The following is a 16,420-nucleotide window of genomic DNA, read 5'->3' as shown; positions in this document are numbered from 1 at the left end:
ATGAGAGGAAGAGGAGGGAACACATATACCGACTGGAACACCCACGGAGTTACCAGAGCGTCCACCGCTATTGCCTGAGGGTCCCTTGACCTGGCGCAATATCTGTCCAGTTTCTTGTTGAGACGGGACGCCATCATGTCCACCTTTGGTTTTTCCCAACGGTTTATAATCACTTGGAAGACTTCTGGATGAAGTCCCCACTCCCCCGGGTGGAGGTCGTGTCTGCTGAGGAAGTCTGCTTCCCAGTTGTCCACTCCCGGAATGAACACTGCTGACAGTGCTATCACATGATTTTCCGCCCAGCGGAGAATCCTTGCAGCTTCTGCCATTGCCCTCCTGCTTCTTGTGCCGCCCTGTCTGTTTACGTGGGCGACCGCCGTGATGTTGTCCGACTGGATCAATACCGGTTGACCCTGAAGCAGAGGCCTTGCTTGACTTAGGGCATTGTAAATGGCCCTTAGCTCTAGGATATTTATGTGAAGAGACGTTTCCATGCTTGACCACAAGCCCTGGAAATTTCTTCCCTGTGTGACTGCTCCCCAGCCTCTCAGGCTGGCATCCGTGGTTACCAGCATCCAATCCTGAATGCCGAATCTGCGGCCCTCTAGAAGATGAGCCTTCTGTAACCACCACAGGAGAGATACCCTTGTCCTTGGAGATAGGGTTATCCGCTGATGCATCTGAAGATGCGATCCGGACCATTTGTCCAGCAGATCCCACTGAAAAGTTCTTGCATGGAATCTTCCGAATGGAATCGCTTCGTAAGAAGCCACCATTTTTCCCAGGACTCTCGTGCACTGATGCACTGACACTTGTCCTGGTTTTAGGAGGTTCCTGACTAGCTCGGATAACTCCCTGGCCTTCTCCTCCGGGAGAAAGACCTTTTTCTGGACTGTGTCCAGAATCATTCCTAGGAACAGTAGACGTGTTGTTGGAATCAGCTGTGATTTTGGGATATTTAGAATCCACCCGTGCTGACGTAGCACTACCTGAGATAGTGCTACTCCGACCTCTAACTGTTCCCTGGACCTTGCCCTTATCAGGAGATCGTCCAAGTAAGGGATAATTAATACGCCTTTTCTTCGAAGAAGAATCATCATTTCGGCCATTACCTTGGTAAAGACCCGGGGTGCCGTGGACAATCCAAACGGCAGCGTCTGAAACTGATAATGACAGTTTTGTATCACAAAACAGAGGTACCCTTGGTGAGAAGGGTAGATTGGGACATGGAGATAAGCATCCTTGATGTCTAGAGATACCATATAGTCCCCTTCTTCCAGGTTCGCTATCACTGCTCTGAGTGACTCCATCTTGAATTTGAACCTTTTTATGTAAGTGTTCAAAGATTTTAGATTTAAAATTGGTCTCACCGAGCCGTCCGGCTTCGGTACCACAAACAGCGTGGAATAATACCCCTTTCCCTGTTGTAGGAGGGGTACCTTGATTATCACCTGCTGGGAATACAGCTTGTGAATAGCTTCCAATACTGCCTCCCTGTCGGAGGGAGACGTTGGTAGAGCAGACTTCAGGAACCGGCGAGGGGGAGACGTCTCGAATTCCAATTTGTACCCCTGTGATACTACCTGCAGGATCCAGGGGTCCACTTGCGAGTGAGCCCACTGCGCGCTGAAATTCTTGAGACGGCCCCCCACCGTGCCCGAGTCTGCTTGCAGAGCCCCAGCGTCATGCTGAGGACTTGGCAGAAGCGGGGGAGGGCTTCTGCTCCTGGGAAGAGGCTGCATGGTGCAGTCTTTTTCCCCTTCCTCTGCCCCGGGGCAGGAACGAGCGGCCTTTTTCCCTCTTGCCCTTATAGGGACGAAAGGACTGGGTTTGAAAAGACGGTGTCTTTTTCTGCTGAGAGGTGACCTGGGGTAAAAAGGTGGATTTTCCAGCCGTTGCTGTGGCCACCAGGTCCGATAGACCGACCCCAAATAACTCCTCCCCTTTATACGGCAATACTTCCATATGTCGTTTGGAATCCGCATCACCTGACCACTGTCGCGTCCATAACGTTCTTCTGGCAGAAATGGACATCGCACTTACTCTAGATGCCAGGGTGCAAATATCCCTCTGTGCATCTCGCATATATAGTAATGCATCCTTCAAATGCTCTATAGTTAATAATATACTGTCCCTATCCAGGGTATCAATATTTTCAGTCAGGGAATCCGACCAAGCCACTCCAGCGCTGCACATCCAGGCTGAGGCGATCGCTGGTCGCAGTATAACACCGGTATGTGTGTATATACCTTTTAAGATATTTTCCAGCCTTCTATCAGCTGGTTCCTTGAGAGCGGCCGTATCAGGAGACGGTAACGCCACTTGTTTTGATAAGCGTGTGAGCGCCTTATCTACCCTAGAGGGTGTTTCCCAACGTGCCCTAACCTCTGGCGGGAAAGGGTACAGTGCCAATAATTTATTAGAAATCAGCAGTTTTTTATCGGGGGAAACCCACGCTTTATCACACACCTCATTTAATTCATCTGACTCAGGAAAAACCACTGGTAGTTTTTTCACACCCCACATAATACCCTTTTTTGTGGTACTTGTAGTGTCAGAAATGTTCAATGCCTCCTTCATTGCCGTGATCATGTAACGTGTGGCCCTACTGGACATTACGTTTGTCTAGTCACCGTCGACACTGGATTCAGTATCCGTGTCAGGGTCTGTGTCGACCATCTGAGGTAACGGGCGTTTTAGCGCCCCTGACGGTGTCTGAGACGCCTGAACAGGCACTAATTGATTTGTCGGCTGTCTCATGTCGTCAGTTTTTTGCAAAGTGCTGACATTGTCACGTAATTCTTTAATTACCACCATCCAGTCAGGTGTCAACTCCCTAGGGGGTGACATCACTAACACAGGCAATTGCTCTGCTTCCACATCATTTTCCTCCTCATACATGTCGACACAATCGTACCGACACCCAGCACACACACATGGAATGCTCTGATAGAGGACAGGACCCCACTAGCCCTTTGGGGAGACAGAGGGAGAGTTTGCCAGCACACACCAGAGCGCTATATATATACAGGGATAACCTTATATAAGTGTTACTCCCTGTTATAGCTGCTGTATTTATATATTAGCTGCCAATAGTGCCCCCCTCTCTGTTTCACCCTGTTTCTGTAGTGCAGGACTGCAGGGGAGAGTCAGGGAGCCGTCCTTCCAGCGGAGCTGTGAAAGAAAACGGCGCTTGTGTGCTGAGGAGAAAGGCTCCGCCCCCTTCACGGCGGCCTTTTCTCCCGCTTTTTTCAGGAAACTGGCAGAGGATAAATGCATCCATATAGCCCAGGAGCTATATGTGATGCATTTTTTTTAGCCATATAAGGTTTACATATCGTTTTTATTGCGTCTCAGGGCGCTCCCCCCCAGCGCCCTGCACCCTCAGTGACCGGAGTGTGAAGTGTGCTGAGAGCAATGGCGCACAGCTGCAGTGCTGTGCGCTACCTTATTTGAAGACAGGAACGTCTTCTGCCGCCGCTTTCTCCGGACCTCTTCGCTCTTCTGGCTCTGTAAGGGGGCCGGCGGCGCGGCTCCGGGACCCATCCAGGCTGAACCTGTGATCGTCCCTCTGGAGCTAATGTCCAGTAGCCAAGAAGCCCAATCCACTCTGCAGTCAGGTGAGTTCGCTTCTTCTCCCCTTAGTCCCACGATGCAGTGAGCCTGTTGCCAGCAGGACTCACTGAAAATAAAAAACCTATTTAAACTTTTACTTCTAAGCAGCTCAGGAGAGCCACCTAGCTTGCACCCTTCTCGTTCGGGCACAAAAATCTAACTGAGGCTTGGAGGAGGGTCATAGGGGGAGGAGCCAGTGCACACCAGATAGTCTAAAGCTTTCACTTTTTGTGCCGTCTCCTGCGGAGCCGCTATTCCCCATGGTCCTTACGGAGTTCCCAGCATCCACTAGGACGTCAGAGAAAACCTGATTTCTCTTCTTCAAGAGAAATTATTTGTAAAGTGTATAGTTACACATCAGCACAAGACAAATAATACCCCTTCACATCGCCAAAATATCCCGGGTTAATACCGGGTTGATGCCAGGTCGACCCGGGTCGAGGTGCATTGTGAAAGCGCCAAAGTGAATAACCCGGGTTGAGCAACCCTGCATTTCAAACTGGGTTAAAAAAAGGGTTAAACACGGGTCACTGTGCAGTGTGAAAACCTCTGACCCGGGATATTCAACCCGGGTCTCAGAAAATGGTGCTGATTAGCTGTTTATGTGTCTGCTCAGAGCAGTCCCCGCCCCTCCTTTTATTTCCTTTGAAACCTCATCAATGTGAGCCAGAAAAGTCCATTTTATATCACATCACAGTGTTTAACATGGGTGACCCGGTCTCAGTGTGAAAGGCACCAGCCCTGGAATAACCCGGGAATAACCCAGGTTGAAACTGCAATGTGAAAGAGTCTTGGGCTGCTTAGATCTGGGTCGGACCCAGGTTCAAAAGCCAGGTCCTACCTTTGGGGGTCATATACTAAACAGTAATAAATGTAGAGAAGTGAGCCAGTGGAGAAGTTGCCCAAGGCAACCAATCAGCTGCTCAGTCTACTTTTATAGTATGCAAATTATAAATGTTACATCAATGCTGATTGGTTGCCATGGGCAACTTCACCACTGGCTCAATTCTCCACTTTTATCACTGCTTAGTACATGCCCCCCTTGGTTTGCAATGTGAAAGCGGTATAAAGGGGAAAACTAAATTTTTTGGCGTATAGTTTAATCCTGAATGCACTAGGCTGTAACACTGTTCATAACAGGCAGTTCTTCACAACACTGATAATCCAATGTTAAGACAATTCACTGAAGCATTATCAGCTCTTCAAACAGATAAAGAAAAAAAAAAAACAATTGTGGTTTGTGGCAAATATATACTAAAGGCATTAACCTCAATTTTGCGTTGCCTCATTGTGCTCAGAATAGAGGAACTCATTATGTTAGATAAAGCTTTAGGCTTTCCCTGTGTTCAGCTGTGTGCAGATTTAGGATTTGTGAATGCTTACGCTCGCCGATATCCGCGCGGTCCTTTATCCGTCCCACAACATCCCCCAATTATATTAATACCACCCCTGTAAAAGCTTGCCATTAAAGCACAATTGTGTTCTGACATGATTCACAAGGGAAGTGGAGAATACAGCTAGTACAAGCCAAGGCCAGAAACCATCATATTTTACTTGTAGATCAAAGTTTGTCTACAAGTCCGACCATACATCGTAAAAACGTACATTTAAAAAAAAAAAAAAAAAAAAGCACAAATATTGCGTACATATAGTAGGCTTGCGTCATGCATTTTCATTATCTGATTTGCACTCGCACATCTGGGGGTGAGAGCAGAGAACTGTGGTAAGTGCTTTACAGCTATAGATATATTTTTAATGCAGTTTAGTTTAGGTCTGTGAGCATTACTGTTAACACTGGAACTTGTCTATGCAGTGCCCTGGCATCTCACAGAGGACAGCCTTTCACTGCATGCTGGGACAGGCCGCACCGGGATGCTGCAATACATTTGCAGCTGGTGCCTTGGCGCCAAGTGGTCCATTCAGAAATGGTCCGAGATACTGAATGTCATTTCATTTTGGATTATTTTATTTCAGGGATGCTGGGGCACACGCCCCGAATCCAGTACAATCCCAGTAAATCAAGGACGCATCACATTCCTTCCTTTATCCTGACCCTAGCACCTCTAGTCCGCAACCCTAACCCAACCCTGACACCCCTATCCCTAATCACCCAAACCCCTAAAACTAACTAACCCTAAAGGGCAGACTGGATGGGCCATGTGGTTCTTATCTGCCGTCAAATTCTATGGGGGTGCTTCAATTGTTGTTTTAGGGTGCCCATATATACGTGATTAGCCGCAAATAGCGGCTAATCCCATTTAAAGTAGCCCCCGCAAAAAGACTTTTCACATTTCTGCTTGCCACCTCAGGAGGCTGAGGTGATCGCGTCTGAATGGCAGTATAATTGAATTGCTGCCGCCGAGCACCACCTGGTGGCCGATGCCTAAAAATAAAAAAATAAGAATTTACTTACCGATAATTCTATTTCTCGTAGTCCGTAGTGGATGCTGGGAACTCCGTAAGGACCATGGGGAATAGCGGCTCCGCAGGAGACAGGGCACATCTAAAGAAAGCTTTAGGATCACCTGGTGTGCACTGGCTCCTCCCCCTATGACCCTCCTCCAAGCCTCAGTTAGGATACTGTGCCCGGAAGAGCGTACACAATAAGGAAGGATTTTGAATCCCGGGTAAGACTCATACCAGCCACACTGTACAACTTGTGATCTGAACCCAGTTAACAGCATGATAATAGAGAAGCCTCTCGAAAAGATGGCTCACTACAACAATAACCCGAATTTTTTGGTAACAATAATTATGTACCAGTATTGCAGACAATCCGCACTTGGGATGGGCGCCCAGCATCCACTACGGACTACGAGAAATAGAATTATCGGTAAGTAAATTCTTATTTTCTCTGACGTCCTAGTGGATGCTGGGAACTCCGTAAGGACCATGGGGATTATACCAAAGCTCCCAAACGGGCGGGAGAGTGCGGATGACTCTGCAGCCCCCAATGAGAGAACTCCCGGTCCTCCTCAGCCAGGGTATCAAATTTGTAGAATTTTACAAACGTATTTGCTCCTGACCAAGTAACTGCTCGGCAAAGTTGTAAAGCCGAGACCCCTCGGGCAGCTGCCCAAGATGAGCCCACCTTCCTTGTGGAGTGGGCATTTACAGATTTTTGGCTGTGGCAGGCCTGCCACAGAATGTGCAAGCTGAATTGTACTACAAATCCAACGAGCAATAGTCTGCTTAGAAGCAGGAGCACCCAGCTAGTTGGGGGCATAGAGGATAAACAGCGAGTCAGATTTCCTGACTCCAGCCGTCCTGGAAACATATATTTTCCGGGTCCTGACAACGTCTAGCAACTTGGAGTCCTCCAAGTCCCTAGTAGCCGCAGGCACCACAATAGGTTTGGTTCAGGTGAACGCTGAAACCACCTTAGGGAGAACCTGAGGACGAGTCCTCAATTCCGCCCTGTCCGAATGGAAAATCAGATAAGGGCTTTTACAGGATAAAGCCACCAATTCTGACACGCGCCTGGCCCAGGCCAGAGCCAACAGCATGACCACTTTTTCTGTGAGATATTTTAACTCCACAGATTTAAGTGTGTCAAACCAATGTGACTTTTGGAACCCAAAAACCACCTGGAGATCCCAAAAGTGCCACTAAAGGCACAAAAGGAGGCTGTATATGCAGTACCCCTTTAACAAATGTCTGAACTTCAGGGACTGAAGCTAGTTCTTTTTTGGAAGAAAATTGACAGAGCCGAAATTTGAACCTTAATGGACCCCAATTTCAGGCCCATAGATACTCCTGTTTGCAGGAAATGTAGGAATCGACCCAGTTGAATTTCCTCCGTCGAGCCTTACTGGCCTCGCACCACGCAACATATTTTCGCCAAATGCGGTGATAATGTTTTGCGGTTACATCCTTCCTGGCTTTGATCAGGATAGGGATGACTTCATCCGGAATGCCTTTTTCCTTCAGGATCCGGCGTTCAACCGCCATGCCGTCAACGCAGCCGCGGTAAGTCTTGGAACAGACAAGGTCCTTGCTGGAGCAGGTCCCTTCTTAGAGGTAGAGGCTACGGATCCTCCGTGAGCATCTCTTGAAGTTCCGGTTACCAATTCCTTCTTGGCCAATCCGGAGCCACTAATATAATGCTTACTCCTCTCCATCTTATCAATCTCAGTACCTTGGGTATGAGAGGCAGAGGAGGGAACCCATACACTGATTGGTACACCCACGGTGTTACCAGAGCATCTACAGCTATTGCCTGAGGGTCCCTTGACGTGGCGCAATACCTGTCGAGTTTTTCCCAACGGTTTATAATCATGTGGAAGACTTCTGGGTGAAGTCCTTACTCTCCCGGGTGGAGGTCGTGCTGAGGAAAACTGCTTCCCAGTTGTCCACTCCCGGAATGAAAACTGCTGACAGTGCTATCACATGGTTTTTCGCCCCGCGAAGAATCCTTGCAGCTTCTGCCATTGCCCTCCTGCTTCTTGTGGCACCCTGTCTGTTTACGTGGGTGACTGCCGTAATGTTGTCCGACTGGATCAACACCGGCTGACCTTGAAGCAGAGGTCTTGCTAAGCTTAGAGCATTGTAAATGGCCCTTAGCTTCAGGACATTTATGTGAAGTGATGTCTCCAGGCTTGACCATAAGCCCTGGATATTCCTTCCCTGTGTGACTGCTCCCCAGCCTCGCAGGCTGGCATCCGTGGCCACCAGGACCCAGTCCCGCATGCCGAATCTGCGGCCCTCTAGAAGATGAGCACTCTGCAACCACCACAGGAGGGATACCCTTGTCCCTGGTGACAGGGTTATCCGCTGAAGCATCTGAAGATGCGACCCAGACCATTTGTCCAGTAGGTTCCACTGGAAAGTCTTGCGTGGAATCTGCCGAATGGGATTGCTTCGTAGGAAGCCACCATTTTTACCCAGAACCCTTGTGCATTGATGCACTGAGACTTGGTTCGGTTTTAGGAGGTTCCTGACTAGCTCGGATAACTCCCTGGCTTTCTCCTCCGGGAGAAACACCTTCTTTCTGGACTGTGTCCAGGATCATCCCCAGGAACAGAAGACAAGTCGTCGGAACCAGCTGCGATTTTGGAATATTGAGAATCCAATCGTGCTGCCGCAACACTACCTGAGGTAGTGCTACACCGATCTCCAACTGTTCCCTGGATCTCACCCTTATCAGGGAATCGTCCAAGTAAGGATAACTAAAATTCCCTTCCTTCAAAGGAATATCATCATTACGGTCATTACTTCAGTAAAGACACGGGGTGCCGTGGACCATCCCTACGGCAGCGTCTGAACTGATAGTGACAGTTCTGTACCATAACCTGAGATACCCTTGGTGAGAAGGGTAAATTTTGACATGAAGGTAAGCATCCTTGATGTCCCGAGACATCATGTAGTCCCCTTCTTCCAGGTTTGCAATCACTGCTCTTGAGTGACTCAATTTTGAATTTGAACCTCTGTATGTAAGTGTTCAAAGATTTTAGATTTTAAAATCGGTCTCACCAAGCCGTCTGGCTTCGGTACCACAATAGTGTGGAATAATACCCCGTTCCCTGTTGCAGGAGGGGTACCTTAATTATCACCTGCTGGGAATACAGCTTGTGAATGGCTTCCAAAACTGCCTCCCTGTCAGCGGGAGACGTCGGTAAAACAGACTTTTGGAAACGGCGAGGGGAATACGTCTCGAATTCCAATTTGTACCCCTGAAATATTACCTGAAGGATCCAGGGGTCTACTTGCGAGTGAGCCCACTGCGCACTGAAATTCATTGAGAACGGGCCCCCACCGTGCCTGAACTTGTAAAGCCCTAGCGTCATACTGAGAGCTTGGCAGAGGCGGAAAAGGGTTTCTGTTCCTGGGAACTGGCTGATCTCTGCAGCCATTTTCCTCTCCCTCTGTCACGAGCAGAAAAGAGGAACCCTTTTGTCCGCTTGTCAACCAGGACTGCGCCTGATAATACGGCGTCTTATTTTGAGAGGCGACCTTTTTTTAAGGCAATACTTCCAAATGCCGTTTGGAATCCGCATCACCTGACCACTTTACTGGTATAATTGGACAACGCACTTATACTTGATGCCAGTCGGCAAATATTCCGCTGTGCATCATGCATATATAGAAATGCATCTTTTAATTGCTCTATAGGCAATAATATACTGTCCTTATCTAGGATATCAAATTTCCAGTCAGGGAATCCGACCACGCCAACCCAGCACTGCACATCCAGGCTGAGGCGATTGCTGGTCGCAGTATAAACACCAGTATGTGTGTAAATACATTTTAGGATACCCTCCTGCTTTCTATCAGCAGGATCCCTAAGGGCGGCCATCTCCAGAGAGGGTAGAGCCCTTGTTCTTACAAGCGTGTGAGCGCCTTATCCCCCCTAGGGGGTGTTTCCTAACGCACCCTAACCTCTGGCGGGAAAAGGTATACTGCCAATAACTTTTTAGAAATTATCAATTGTTATCGGGGGGAAACCCACGCATCATCACACACCTCATTTTATTTCTCAGATTCAGGAAAACTACAGGAAGTTTTTCCTCACCAAACATAATACCCCTTTTTTTGGTGGTATTTATATTATCAGAAGAGTGTAAACTTTTTCCATTGCCTCAATCATGCAATGTGTGGCCCTATTGGAAATCACGGTTGTCTCTTCACCGTCGACACAGGAGTCAGTATCCGTGTCGGCGTCTGTACCTGAGGTAACGGGCGCTTTAGAGCCCCTGTATGAGACGTCTGGACATGCACAAGCTGAGTAGCCGGCTGTCTCATGTCAACCACTGTCTTTTATACAAAGCTGACACTGTCACGCAATTTCAACAGTACATCCACTCAGGTGTCGACCCCCCAGGGGGTGACAACACTATTACAGACACTCTACTCCGTCTCCTCATCATTTTTCTCCTCATACATGTCGACACAAACGTACCGACACACAGCACACACACATGGAATGCTCTGATAGAGGACAGGACCCCACTAGCCCTTTGGGGAGACAGAGGGAGAGTTTGCCAGCACACACCAGAGCGCTATATATATATACAGGGATAACCTTATATAAGTGTTTTTCCCTTTATAGCTGCTGTATTGTTTATACTGCGCCTAATTTGTGCCCCCCTCTCTTTTTTAACCCCTTTCTGTAGTGTAGTGACTGCAGGGGAGAGCCAGGGAGCTTCCCTCCAACTGAGCTGTGAGGGAAAATGGCGCCAGTGTGCTGAGGAGATAGGCTCCGCCCCTTTCTCGGCATCCTTATCATCCGTTTTCTTTAGGTTTTGGCAGGGGTTAAATGCATCCATATAGCCCAGGAGTTATATGTGATGCATTTATTTTAGCCATAAAAGGTTTTCTATCGATTTATTGCGTCTCAGGGCGCTGCCCCCCCAGCGCCCTGCACCCTCAGTGACCGGAGTGTGAAGTGTGCTGAGAGCAATGGCGCACAGCTGCGGTGCTGTGCGCCTACCTTTATCTGAAGACAGGAAAGTCTTCTGCCGCCGATTTTTCCGGACCTCTTCGCTCTTCTGGCTCTGTAAGGGGGCCGGCGGCGCGGCTCCGGTGACCCATCCAGGCTGAACCTGTGATCGTCCCTCTGGAGCTAATGTCCAGTAGCCTAAGAAGCCCAATCCACTCTGCACGCAGGTGAGTTCGCTTCTTCTCCCCTTAGTCCCTCGATGCAGTGAGCCTGTTGCCAGCAGGTCTCACTGAAAATAATAAACCTAAACTAAAACTTTCACAAAGAGCTCAGGAGAGCCCCTAGTGTGCACCCTTCTCGTCGGGCACAGAAAATCTAACTGAGGCTTGGAGGAGGGTCATAGGGGGAGGAGCCAGTGCACACCAGGTGATCCTAAAGCTTTCTTTAGATGTGCCCTGTCTCCTGCGGAGCCGCTATTCCCCATGGTCCTTACGGAGTTCCCAGCATCCACTAGGACGTCAGAGAAAATTGAATTGCCCCCTATGTTTCGATGTTTAAGTGCAACCTAGGGGATGGATGCTCAGTACAACTGAATCAGCTCCCAGCCACTGTAGACGGGAGCTACTGTAATTCTCTCAAACAATTGAATCACACCCGAATAGCCCAAGAGAGATCAATGAGCAATGTTCGCTATTTCGAGCACGTATTTATCAACGGTAGATGCTAGATTCAAGTGGCCTAAGGGATCTTTTATGTCAGGGGGAGGAGCCACATCACAAGGGGGAGGAGCTGGGCCACCGGAATAGTTCCTCTACTATCCATGCCACTAGCTATTACCTTTAGTAATCAGGTGGCGAGCGAAGTGGAGCGAACCACCGAGCCCGAAGCGTGGCGAGCGAAGCGAGCCCGCGAGGGTACTTTTCGGATACCCTGTTCGGCCGTAGCTCCTCCCCCTGCCGACGTGTCTCCTCCCCTAGTGACATTAGAAGGTCCCTTCTCCCACTCCGATTTAGAACCAACCATCCTTTAGCAATACCTTGCGTGCCCCACTGTCAGGTAAAGTGTGGGCCAGCTGCTCTTTGGCTTTAAGCTGTTTATTGTACAATAATGTTAGCGCCCCATATAACCTTGTGAAAGCATGATCCAAAGTTAAATTGTAAACCCAGATGTGTGTAGCACACCACTCCCCAAAAGAACGGTTGATAAATGGTTGGTTCTAAATCGGAGTGGGAGAAGGGACCTAAACAGCTTAAAGCCAAAGAGCAGCTGGCCCACACTTTACCTGACAGTGGGGCACGCAAGGCATTGCTAAAGGATGCACAGCACATATTTAGACAAGGCACTCATTTCTGAAGGCAACATTAAATAAATACTGCACAGTCCAGTCTTGCAAGAATCCCTGTTCTTTAATCTGATCAGGACACTGCAGGGTTGGTGCATGCCACATATAAGCTGTGAACGTATACGCTCACACGGAGCTAAAGGATGCTGTGATCAGTTTTCTAATGACAGGATCTGTGCGTGGGGGATGGGACAAGAATACTGCAGCAGGTCTTCTATATGCAGAGCAATCTAGATGTTAATCCAAAGCAGGCGACTCATTCATTCCAGATCGCCTTACCAACTTTACAGCTCTAGAATATAACTACATCAGGGACCCGGCGTGCCGCATTTCCATCTCAAAAACACACCGTGTTTACCTACAGCGTAGGCCAACCCATCTACACAGATAACGTGGGCATGGTGCGGACGTTATGACTTGATGCAAAACTGAAGAATCGGTAATAGGTATTCGGACATAAATCAAGAATATTAAATGCGCAGAGGTTTTAATCTGATGCACATTGCAATTTTTTTTATTCTCGTTCAATGCAACGTAACGTGGAAGAATTCACGTGATTACTTCATAGGGGACACTGGGTCATTCAGTGTGGGTGTGTGTGCCGGCCCCGAGAAGAAAGCAGCAGATGGTCACACAAGCCCATACATTAAGCTGACACAATAACACCACTGCTTAAAAGACCTCTCAAAGAGACACCAGTAACCAATGAGAGAAGGGGGGGGGGGGGTCTGACGTTGATAATTCCAAACCATCTCCTTAAAGCACACCGACAAACAACTATATCCAAGTAACTGGTATTGCCACATCTACAGTTAAATAAATCAGTATTAGAAGCATTAAAGGGTGGGTTGGGCCTGTTTAGCAGTAAACTAAATCCAGTGTATACCTACAGATTGCAAGCAGGGCCCTTTCACCCATATGCAAGTCTTGCTTCATATATGCTTGCAATAGTAAAGTGCCATGGAATATTAACAAGTAAACGTTCGTAAATATGTAGCAACTTTATTGAACAGATACAAATATGTAAAAGATAACAAAAGCATTGTAAATGGGAGAAGACGCTGGAAAGTGTGGGTAGCCGTCCTGTTACCATATGCTGATTAGATAAAGATGACAGGGAAAGTTTTACTCCGAAGCTGGACGATATACGTTTTAGAATCTGTCACCGGCAGGTATCTACCACCCTATAACAGGCAGGAGTTATCACTGTCACAAGCAGGTACCTACCACCCTATAACAGACAGGAGTTATCACGGTCACCAGCAGGTACCTACCACCCTATAACAGACAGGAGTTATCACGGTCACCAGCAGGTACCTACCACCCTATAACAAGCAGGATTTATCACTGTCACCAGCAGGTACCTACCGCCCTATAACAGGCAGGAGTTATCACTGTCACCAACAGGTACCTACCACCCTATAACAGGCAGGAGTTATCACTGTCACCAGCAGGTATCTACCACCCTATAACAAGCAGGAGTTATCACTGTCACCAGCAGGTATCTACCACCCTATAACAGGCAGGAGTCATCACTGTCACCAGCAGGTAACACAGGCAGGTGTCTACCACCCTTTAACAGGCAGGAGTCATCACTGTCCCCAGCAGGTAACACAGGCAGGTATCTACCACCCTATAACAGGCAGGAGTTATCACTGTCACCAGCAGGTACCTACCACCCTATAACAGGCAGGAGTTATCACTGTCACCAGCAGGTACCTACCACCCTATAACAGGCAGGAGTTATCACTGTCACCAGCAGGTATCTACCACCCTATAACAGGCAGGAGTTATCACTGTCACCAGCAGGTATCTACCACCCTATAACAGGCAGGAGTTATCACTGTCACCAGCAGGTACCTACCACCCTATAACAGGCAGGAGTTATCACTGTCCCCAGCAGGTAACACAGGCAGGTATCTACCACCCTATAACAGGCAGGAGTCATCACTGTCCCCAGCAGGTAACACAGGCAGGTATCTACCACCCTATAACAGGCAGGAGTCATCACTGTCCCCAGCAGGTAACACAGGCAGGTATCTACCACCCTATAACAGGCAGGAGTTATCACTGTCACCAGCAGGTATCTACCACCCTATAACAGGCAGGAGTTATCACTGTCACCAGCAGGTACCTACCACCCTATAACAGGCAGGAGTTATCACTGTCACCAGCAGGTACCTACCACCCTATAACAGGCAGGAGTTATCACTGTCACCAGCAGGTACCTACCACCCTATAACAGGCAGGAGTTATCACTGTCACCAGCAGGTAACACAGGCAGGTATCTACCACCATATAACAGGCAGGAGTCATCACTGTCCCCAGCAGGTAACACAGGCAGGTATCTACCACCCTATTACAGGCAGGAGTCATCACTGTCACCAGCAGGTACCTACCACCCTATAACAGGCAGGAGTCATCACTGTCACCAGCAGGAGTCATCACTGTCACCAGCAGGTAACACAGGCAGGTATGTAACGCCCTATCACAGGCAGGAGATATCACTGTCACCAGCAGGTACCTACCACCCTATAACGAGCAGGACTTGGAGGTGGCTGCAGGCTAACGATCACAAGATGGGGTATGCTAACTTTTCACCATAGATATATCTAGACAGCTAGTAAACGTTAATTATGTTCAATTACTAGTTTACATATGTTGTTAGGTAATGCTGGGTACGCACCTGAACGACGGTGCGACCCACCAATGTGATGTATATTGCATCGCCATACAATGACGTGCTATACAGCGCCTACATACCACATTACATCACCCCCCCCCGTGCAGGCCTATTATTCCTATTACTAGACTATTATAGCTATTACTATACTATTATAGCTATTACTATCATTATTACTGCTATTGTTACTATTCCTATTACTAGAGTTTTATAGCTATTACTACTGCTATTATTACCGCTATTACTATTATCATCATTACTACTACTGCCATTACCATTATTATTCCTATTACTACACTATTATAGCTAGTATTACTACACTATTATAGCTAGTACTATCATTATTACTACAGTGTTTATTACTATTGCCATTAGTTATTATTTCTACTACTAGACTATTATAGCTATTACTATAATTATTACTACTATTATTATTACTAAACTATTATAGCTATTACTATCATCATTATTACTACTGCTATTGTTACTACTCCTATTACTACACTTTTATAGGTATTACTACTGCTATTATTACCGTATTACTATTATCATCATCATCATTACTACTCCTATTATTACCATTATTATTCCTATTACTGCACTATTATAGCTAGTACTACCATTATTACTACTGCTGTTATTACTATCATTATTACAATTGCTATTACTACTAGTGTTAATGCGGTTATTGCTAATTTTAATACTCCTGCCATTACTACAGTGAGCACTAGCCTGATTATTATTAGCAGTGTCCCCGCTACTGCTGTGCAGACACCGGGAGCAGCCGCACATGACCGGGGAGAGCAGCAGTACACCAGCAGCGGCGTACCTGTACTCACCGTCAGATGGAGGAGGTTGCGCGCCGGCTCCGTGCTGCCCGTCAGCTGCTCCCTCTCCGTGCTGTGTGCTCAGCGCTGTGCCGCCGCTTCTGCTGCTGGTGCTGGGTGACTGACTGTGGATGAGTGCGAGCGTGTATCGGTGGTGGTGCCTGGTGTTGCGCGTACCTTCCTCCTCCCGATCATGTCGTTGGAGCGCGCCATCCTCCTCCAGCCAATCGGAGGTCGCTGCCTCCAACACACCGCGCGCGCCCGCCGGCAATGGAAGATGCAGCGCTTGGAGTGGGCGTTCCCGGGTGACGTCGCGTCTCCGCCTGAAGCCTGGAAGGCGACATCTTGGTTATGGTCCGGAAATGTGTCATCGTGTCAGGAAGAGATGCAGCAGCAGCAGCAGCAGCTGTGATCCCTCTGGCAACTGATAACAGCTGATGATAATGATAATAATAATAATAATAATAATATGTGGTGTGTGGGGAGTTGTGTGTGTATATCCCACTCTGTGACAATGCAAGGTTCTAATAGGAGAAGATGCATCAAACATTCTAGAAAGAACAAGTAGAAGTGTT

At 47.9% G+C, this 16,420-nt stretch overlaps 1 protein-coding gene across 2 annotated transcripts in view; it reads right to left on the bottom strand.

Annotated features, from left to right (window-relative positions):
• The window catches only part of ADARB1 (adenosine deaminase RNA specific B1), a 230,471-nt gene extending 214,315 nt beyond the window's left edge, over positions 1-16,156 (bottom strand). For both annotated transcript variants that reach the window (XM_063933087.1, XM_063933088.1), the window contains exon 1: positions 15,858-16,156. The gene's annotated coding sequence lies outside the window, so the exon portion shown is untranslated. The remainder of the gene's footprint in view (positions 1-15,857) is intronic.
• Between the last annotated feature and the right edge of the window lie 264 nt (positions 16,157-16,420).

The sequence above is a fragment of the Pseudophryne corroboree genome, chromosome 7 (assembly GCF_028390025.1).
Source record: "Pseudophryne corroboree isolate aPseCor3 chromosome 7, aPseCor3.hap2, whole genome shotgun sequence".
Classification (NCBI taxonomy): domain Eukaryota; kingdom Metazoa; phylum Chordata; class Amphibia; order Anura; family Myobatrachidae; genus Pseudophryne; species Pseudophryne corroboree.
Note: the sequence above shows the minus strand (reverse complement) of the source record. Positions and strands in the feature narration are given on the sequence as shown.